The 9369-nt window shown below is 37.6% G+C and overlaps 1 pseudogene; it reads left to right on the top strand.

Annotated features, from left to right (window-relative positions):
- Positions 1 to 2042: 2042 nt before the first annotated feature.
- LOC106887311 lies at positions 2043 to 7498 on the top strand (annotated as a pseudogene).
- The last annotated feature ends 1871 nt before the right edge of the window (positions 7499 to 9369 follow it).

Below are 9369 nucleotides of genomic sequence, written 5' to 3'. Positions count from 1 at the left end.
AACCTGCTCTAACTGACCCTGATGTGAGCAGGGAGGTTGGACTATATGATCTACATAAGTGTCTTCCAATCTCAGCTATTCTGTGATTTATGCTAAAACCATCCTACATACTGAGGCTCCTAACCTCTAGTAAACTCAATGGCAATATGGAAGAACAGGATAACAATCTATACAATTACTAGCAATGTGGATAGACTAGAGAGCAATGAATTATTTATCGTCACTTCCAGTGCAAAAAGTAAGGGGCATCACATGGAACTAGCAGGAGTTGGGATGAAAATAAAAAAAATTGAGGTGGTTCTTCACACGATTAGTAGCTGAGATAGTCATCAAGGCTCAGAGTTTACAGAGGTTGAAAAAGAGGCCAGACAAATTAATGAAATACTAATAATTTGTGGGTTGAATCACATCTGGCTCAGGCATTCCCTGAATACTGCTTGTGACTCTGGGAGAGTCACATAACCTCTCTGCTTCTACAAGTTTTGCTGGGATATCAGCTTACGCCAGTGCTGGAAAAGGTTACCAATTTTATTTTCTTATTATGATTTTATTGTAAATTTATTTAATCCTTATATCAGCCTCCCCTCAGTTCTGATTTTCCAAATTGCCTAGATAAAGCCAGGTATTTCTTTTTTATAAGATACCACAGGCATATATGCATGCCTATTTTCTGACTTCCCTCACATTTTAGCTATTGCAGTTGCCGTATTTCCTGCACTTCCACACACCTTTATACACTACTTACACACTTTTGTCTTTAACAGGGCCATTAACTCTGATGGCCGTCGATGATGATGACACAGTTTGGCTTAGTCTATATTTAAAAAAAAAAAACTTCATTACTGTGTGAAGACGATGATAACCTCTACAACACCTCACCTTTTCCATGCATGTCACTTCATTAGCTGTCCTGGTTACTTCCCTGTGTCCTGAAAACACATGAAGAAAGAGAAGGGGGAATGTAGCTACTGTCTGGCAGGGCAAGTGGGCAGTGTTAATCCAGTTCTCAGGAGTGCACCCTACTGCTCTCCTGTTATGTGTTGTAACATTAGAGGTAATTTATTGTTAAATAATGTGTTGAATATTGTGTATTTACTAGTCAAATGCATGCTTTTCTACTATATGCCTCTGTCAGAAAGGATAATTCAAGAAGCATAAATTTATCCCATTCTTTCTCTGAAATTATCAAGGTGTATGGGGAAGAAATTGAATCATATTAGAAAGAATTAAAAAAAAAAAAAAGCACCTTAACAGAATGTCTTACACTATTTGGTTACGTACCTGTAGTAAATAGTTACATTTTAAATTTTGTCCTTGGAGTTAATTTTCTCTCTGTAGTCAGTGAAGTCAGGGCAATACATTTAATGTTATTCAGAATGCTCCCGTTGCCTTCAACCCCTGCTGCTTTAGCCTCTTAGGGTTACTTTGAAGTCTGATCTTTATCCCCCTGTGCGTTCATTACTCTTCCAGTTATGGGTCTTGCTGCATCTCTGATTACAGCTGAACTTTCATGGTGGAGACATCTGACAAAAAAAATGCATGACACAGCAGTACAGACACACAGTTGTAGTTTGAGTTTACATAAGGTGTTTCAGAATGAACAAACATCAACTCCATGTTCTGCAAACTGACAGCAGCAGAAATCAGACTGTGAACTTAATGGGGAAAAAAAATGATCACAGTATCAAAACTTTTAGTATATTTTCTCCTATACTTCTACAGCATGTAACTAACACGTGCTTTCTGTGAAGGGAAGGCGATATAAAGAGAAGGACTCTGGAGTTATGTCTTTTTTTTCTGCTATTTGTATCTAGCATTGTTTTGTATATATAAATAATAAGCTGACATTTCTTAGCTCGATTTTATTTCATAGTCTTAAATTATGAAACGTTCTATGAAACTAAGGGAGAATTGGCAATGAAAATATGTACAAGTGTTTCAAATGCAGTACAGCAAGGTACTTCAGTTCTTAAAAGGAGAAATTTAAGGACAGATATTCAGTTTATCTTCTTTCAGGTTTGCTGAATTTACCTCACCAGTGAATGATTATTGCTCTTAGCAATGCTGTTCCACCACTGGTAAGTACTTTATTTTACTTTCTAGGACCAATTTTTATAATTACAGTTATAGCGACTTAAATTAAATTATTTCCAATCGCATACTTTAGTTGTTGAGCTTGGTCCAGATGATGCAACTGAAAGTACCCAGTATCATTTGTAATTAAGAAAGCATGGTAAGTAAACTCAAAAAGTGATTTAATTAAACTCTGCTGACCAGAGATATTTAATGACAGATACTGAGCACTGGGATTTGTCTGAATTGTTGCCTCTCTGTAAGATAGTACTCTGCAGCCCAAGCTGACAGAAGTGCTTGATTTTTCTCTTGATGGTTACGGAGAGGTGAAAGCCCTGCCAAGACTCATATTTTATGAAACAGAATATTGATTTGACAACTCATCGAGGTAACAGCTTCAGAAAACTGTTGTCATGAGCAGAGTGAAACCCCCGTTTCAAACACTAAGCAGCAGAGGAAGCTTAAGTCCATGGGAAATGCTATATGGGACCATTCTTCCCATTGAAATGGTCTGCAAAGGACCATAGGGCAGAATGGCCTCCCTAGAAGCAGCACCACCACTTCTGATCTGTAATTCATAGACCATTTATGCATTTGCATTAAAACACTGCAGGACTAAAAGAAACAGCATAACATGAAACAGATAAAATATTGCAAGTCATGACTGATCTCTCTATTTCGTTTGAAATTTCTGAGCTGAACCAGGCTCCATCGTGCTTATTATTTTCTCTGGATTGAGGAATTCAGAAATCTGCCTTCTTTTCTGCATGTGACAGACTCTGTGGTGGGTCGACCCCAGCAAGCAGCTAATACCACACAGCCACTTGCTCACTCCCTACGCCTACGGGGATGGAGGACAGAATAGGAAGAATGAAAGTCAGGTAACTCATGGATCAAGAAAAAGACAGTTAATAAATGAACAAAAAAGGAAGGGGGGGAAAAAATCCAAAACCTAAACCCAAGTGATGGACTCACCACCTCCTACAAGTAGACTGATGCTCAGACAGTCTCCAAGCAATAACTAACTCCCAAGAAAAATTCTTTCCCTAGTTTTATTGCTGAGCCTGACATCATATGGTGAGGGATATCCCTTCAGTCACCTGGAGTCAGCTGTCCTGGCTCTGTCCCCTCCCGATATCCTGTGCACCCCCAGTCTATTCACTGGAGTGGCAAAGTGGGAATAATAAAGCCTTGACTATTCAGCAATAGCCAAAGCATTGGTGTGTTATCAATGTTGTTCTAGTCACAAAGGCTAAGGTTTGCTATGAAGAAAGCTAAAAGTCCACTCCAGCCAGAGCCAGTAGGTGTGATGAAGAACAAGTAATCTGAACCCTTCTCACAGACACTTACACACCATCCAGGGACTCAACTACGCATAACTGAAAATGTGCTTTGAACAGTACTTTTCCTCCCAAGACAATGTGCCGGATTCTTGGAGGAGAAGTTATCCATAGGTTTTCTTTGCTAACCAAGATAATTTTTCTATGAAGAATTTTTGGTTAATCAGAAAGCCAGTAGCAGAACAAATCAGAATTTAGTGTAATCCTGAAAATCCTCTCACTTCATGCTTCTTCCTGTTCATATTTGCCAAACTGCCTCAGCCTCCACAGAAACATGTTGTCAAGGTTTATGCTGGGCTTGCCATTAAATGAAGGACAGGTGGTTTCTATTAACCCTTCTCCGTTTCCAGAAAGAGAAGAGAGAGAATAAGGGAGAGAGAGTTATGGCTTAAAAAAAAAACCAAACAAAAAATCACAACCACTTTTAGTGAAATATTAACAATAAAAAGAAAAGATAATAATATTATTAAGAAAAAATTTATAAATATATACCAGTATACACAACACCAACATTGAGGTTGTAGGATGGTAATCATGTCACTGGCCAGCACTGGGACTGAACTCAGTGTCAAGCAGGAACTGGATTCAAGAAATGGATTCAGGAACACACGGATCAGGATCAAAGGCAGATGAACAGACAATGTCTTCCTCAGATGCCAGCTGTTGAAGAAGAACAGCTTGACCCCTTTGATCCCTCAGCTTTTTACTGAGAATGATGCAGATGGGATGGAATAACCCCCTGTTGGTCAGTTTTTGGTCACCTGTCATGTCTGCTCCTCCCTGCAGGTGCATCCCCTTTACACTCTGCCACTTCCAACCCTCCAGCTTGGTACATAACAAGGTGGCTGAGCAGTATGTGATTATTCCTCTCCACGTACTGGACTTGGCATTTCCCTTTGTTGAACTTCATGGGGTTTCTACTGGCCCATTTCCCATTTTTTTTTCTTTTTTTTAATAGTGTGTGGTGGGATTTTTTTCTTTGCAAGGTGGAAATTTGGGCATTTTTCTCTAGTGTGCAATGGAAGACATTTTTAAGAAGAATCCCTTGTCTTCGTCTCTCTGAACTAAAAACTGAAGTCTTGTCCAATTCTATTTGTTCACAATAATTTGTTACTTCCTTCCGTTGTACAGCAAGTACTAAGAAGTTAGACACATACATCAAACAGCAAATGGCTTTTCATTGGCTAGAGCATTGCTATTTTTAAAAGAATAGTAGGAGCATATCTTCTAAGGAAAAAAGTCCCTTTGATTGCTCGCAGCTTTCAAAGGAAGGTATAATGATCTATCATCAGTCTACCAAATTATTCCTGTGCATGTCTTAACTTCAGTTTCCTCTCGTTACAGTCATTGTGGTGCTCTATGTAGCACTACGGAGGCAGAAGAAAAAGGACACCCTGATGACCTCTAAAGAAGACATCAGAGATAATGTTATCCATTATGATGATGAAGGAGGTGGAGAAGAGGACACCCAGGCTTTCGACATAGGTGCCCTGAGGAATCCCAAAGTGATAGAAGATAACAAAATGCGCAGGGACATAAAACCCGACAGCTTGCGTTTCCCACGGCAGAGACCACCAGTGGAAGATAACACAGACATAAGAGATTTCATTAATCAAAGGCTGCAGGAAAATGATGTAGATCCAACTGCTCCCCCTTATGACTCCTTGGCAACCTATGCTTATGAAGGAAATGGATCTGTGGCAGAGTCTCTCAGCTCTATAGACTCCCTCACTACAGAGGCAGACCAGGATTATGACTATCTGAGTGACTGGGGACCTCGCTTTAAGATCTTGGCAGACATGTTTGGAGAAGAAGAAAGTTATAACCCTGACAAAGTCACTTAAGTACAACTATAACAGTGACACAAGATGAAAAGTAATCCAACAACGAATTTAAAAGATAAACCTAAGCTTTATAATAGGACAGGATTCCTTTGATTATAAAAGACAGCATCTGTTTCCAGCAAGTTACTACATTTATCATACTGTCAGTTTTGGTTTGATCTACGAAGGAAAGATAAATCCTGTAATATACACAGTTTTTGGTTGTTGTTATTTTGTTACTCTGGAATTACACCGAGACAAGCTCAGGCCTACAAGGTGCAGTTCACTGACCTGACTTAGAAAGAAGATAGCTTTCTGGCATCATGGTGGAAGAGTGGTAGCTTTTTCGTAATTCCACTGAAGTGCCTATTGAAACTTTTATCATTTAAGTGGGAAAGAGTCTGCTGTGATGGTGTTGCAAAACGGAATGGTAAATTGGACAAGAACTTTAAGACAAGAAGCAATAGCAACACGCTGACTTCTTTTGGAACAAAAACAGAGATCATTTCCTGGAGTGTATCTAATGATTAAAACTAAAGGGGATGGGGTGGGGGTGGGTAGGTGTACGTTGTGTTTGGGGGTTATGTTTGGTTTTTTTGAAAGAAGAAAACATGTCAAAATGTCACATTTCTTCTTCCAAAATTTCACTGAAAATTTAAATTTAGAATTCTGTTGCTCACTCTGAAGATATAAAGCCCAAATTAAAAAGGAGATCTTAGCAATCATCAATGAGTATTTATAATAGTCAGTTTTCCAAAACAATAAAAAGATTAAAGCAGCTACTTCTTTATGTGAAGAAAATGTCCCTTTGCTCCCCCTCTTCTTTTAAAATGAGACTCTTATTAGAACATGGAAGGGAGAGGGTTTTTTAAGAGTTTTATTGTATTTTTAGTATCAAAACTTTTTTTTCCTTTGTAAGTATCACTAAAGAAGTGTGTGTAAAGAACTCCACATCACTTTTGTTTGCAATTAGATTGTTACGCTGTAGGTACTATAGGCATACATACTGTAGAGAGTTATTTTTCAACTGGCCATCTGCTGCAGTTCAGCATATCATTGTACTTCACTGTCAGACCCACATCAAGCATTTCAGAAAGCCTTTTGAGGATGGAAACCTTATTAATTTTGTTCTTGCCAAAATATTAACAGAGGCAGAATAAAAATATAAAAAAGTATGTTTGTCCACACTTTGTGTACATCCCCATGCATAAATGTAGCTTTGCAGGTAACAAGTACAGATATGTGCATGGCATTATGTCATGGAAGATCTTTGGTAGAACTATTCCACCTGACTTCTTCTGATTACCTAAAGCATAGACATTTTGTAAGACACTGGTTTATGGCCCCCAAAGGGCATATATTCTTATATTCACTTTCTAAAATCTCTGCAGTGCTATGCAATCTGCTTGAGCTCTACTCATGATTAATGGCACTGGCAAGGTCAGCCTAAGTCTCTCATGAACCAGAAGTCTTTATTCACCTCAGGTATACAGCTTACTTTTTGTAATTCACTGTAATTTGTAATTCAATAAAGAATTAACAACTATCGGATATAGTTAGCCCACAGGTCTGATATTAACATACACGGTTCCTTTCACTCTGTTGGGAAAATGTAAAGGCATTCCAAAGTTGTATAAATTAATGTCCCAATGAGACTTTAAAAGGTATATAGTTGAAATAAGTTTTGGATCATCTGGTACAATTGGACAAGGCTGCATTACAACCATGGTTGGCATAGCTTCTACCAGCAGAGTGCCCAGGAAGAGACAGAGTGTATGGTAGCAAGAGAAGTTTGTGGTTGTTTTCATTATTAGCAAAGGCATCCTGTGTTCCTCAGAAGACAAACTAAGCCAACGAAAGGTCTATTCTCACAGGACAGGAGTGGCAGGACCCATTTGACAGTATAGCCATTTTTGTGTGGAAGGTGATGGTTTTAATTTTTGCAGATCTTGACAGCATAGCAAAGGCAACTTGAAACTGCAGAGTCGGCCTAAACAGAGCTCTGAATATATATATATATATATATATATTTGCTACTGGTTACAACACAGGTTTGAGTCATACAAAATTCCCACTGTGGAGTTACTGAGCCATGCTTCCTAATGTAATATATGTACAGCAATTCCTCCTACTCTGCTGCCGCAGCTAAAATAAACCTCTGACACTGCTCAGTTACAGATGGGAAACCCTGTAGCCAAACTCTCCTCTTAATAACTGTATTACTCCTTTACATGTATTTTGTAAAATGAACTTAAATGAGAACAGTGTTTGCCTTTTTGCCATCACATAGCATGCTCGCTCCTGCCTGGGAGAGCTGTATTTGTAGTGGATACTGGGTGGACAGGAGGTCTCTCAAACAGATTGGCATTTGCTATAAGCAGAACATTCTGTGTGGGAGCTTGACTTCCAAAATGGGTAGACAGAAAATGTGGTCTTAAACATGCTGCTACACACAGTCTATATTTGAGAGTGAGTTGTATGTCAAATTAATACCAAATTGAATATCAAATGCATATTTTTGACATTTAAGAGGTTTGTAACTGAGATGTTTCTATCACATAATTAATAAACCTCCAGGAAGAGTTAAAATAAAAATGGTATGTAATTAGTAGTGCAATTGTCCTATAAAATCGTAATTAAAATATTTTCAGATTTTTTTGGAAAAGGTGATCAAACAGTTTTAACAGGGGCATTTTTGCAAACATCTGTATAGAACTAAGGAAACAAATTGCTTTTCATTTATGCATAACCTGGAATCCAGGAAATTTGTGTTTATTTCCATGTTCTCTCTCTCTTTTTCCTAAAAGATTCCTGTCAGGTTTTTTTACACCTTATTTTTTAAAAGTTAAATATGACGTTTACAAGATTTAATATATGTCTAGGCATCTCAGATGACATGAAGTCAATGGGATTAAGGAAGCTCAGTGCATTTTTAAATTGTTTCAGATAACAACTTCAGTTTTCAAGCACTATATCTTAAAAAAAACCTCTACAAACCCTTGCACAATCAAGATGTTAAAGCAGTCTGTCTTTCTTTCAACTGTGGAAAGAGCCATAAACCTCCAATTCTGTCAGAGTTACACGAAGGTAAGATAATTCTTAAAAGGTACAGAAGGGATAGAATTGAGATAAATACTTCTGTTTAAATTTTGAAACGTAAATTTCAAAAACATTTGGTGCACAAACATCTAGTATCATCTTAAATATTTCAGTAGTGCTCTCCCTTGCAAATCACAAGACGTTCAGTAAAATGCCTAATTTATACGAAGGTATTGAGACACTTCACTGGCACAAACAAATCGAGGTTTTAAATTAAATAGTTATGACATGGAGTAGTGCTGCCAAAATGAAAGTCTAAATGTCAAGTATTCAGCTAAGAAGGGAAGTTTCTAAGGAAATCTTGCTGATAAGCCTACATTGTAGACATACAGAACTGAAGACAAATTATAAAAAGAACATTTGAAAGGAATTTCAGGGAAGAAGGAAAAAGTCTTCTCTGCCTTCCCAAAAAAGCTGAAAATGCTACTACGTAGGAAAGTTCAGACAATTTTTCTGAGGTGTCAGAACACCAAAGATTGCTAATATTTGAATTTAAGAATGCTACCACACAAATCTGAAAAGGCTGTTTTTCTTGACATGCAGATTTGCAATATTGTCAGTCAGATAGGAAGAATTTGGAAAGTACTCACAGTAGATGATGATGTCTCTTGCACGAAGAGGTGTTTGAAAATTTTATACTTCCATGATTTTTACTTGTTTTCCACATTTTCTCTAAATTTTGCTGTTCAAAATAAAATCACAGTTAGTGAGGATTTACTCTAGGGTATGGAAGCAGAGTTCATCATGGAGCAAAGAGCAATAAAGGACTCAACAGATTACTGACAAATATTCTTGCCTTAAGAATAAGTTGTCCATATCCACATAAACACAACTGATCCTTCACACTAGTAAAATATGGGGTTCTGCAGATTTATTACTATTATTTCATTATATATTTACCTCAGCTATCGTCGTGAAAGAGTTCTTAAGACTATGTTGCTATGAAATAACAGATGTCTACTAAATGAATACAGGAAGAAAATATAATAATCCACTGTGTTACAGGCATTTCATATGACATTAATGACTGGATT

This window comes from Calidris pugnax, unplaced genomic scaffold, assembly GCF_001431845.1.
Source record: "Calidris pugnax isolate Ruff unplaced genomic scaffold, ASM143184v1 scaffold8, whole genome shotgun sequence".
Lineage (NCBI taxonomy): Eukaryota > Metazoa > Chordata > Aves > Charadriiformes > Scolopacidae > Calidris > Calidris pugnax.
The sequence above is the reverse complement of the archived record's forward strand: the minus strand, read 5'-3'. Positions and strand labels throughout refer to the sequence as shown.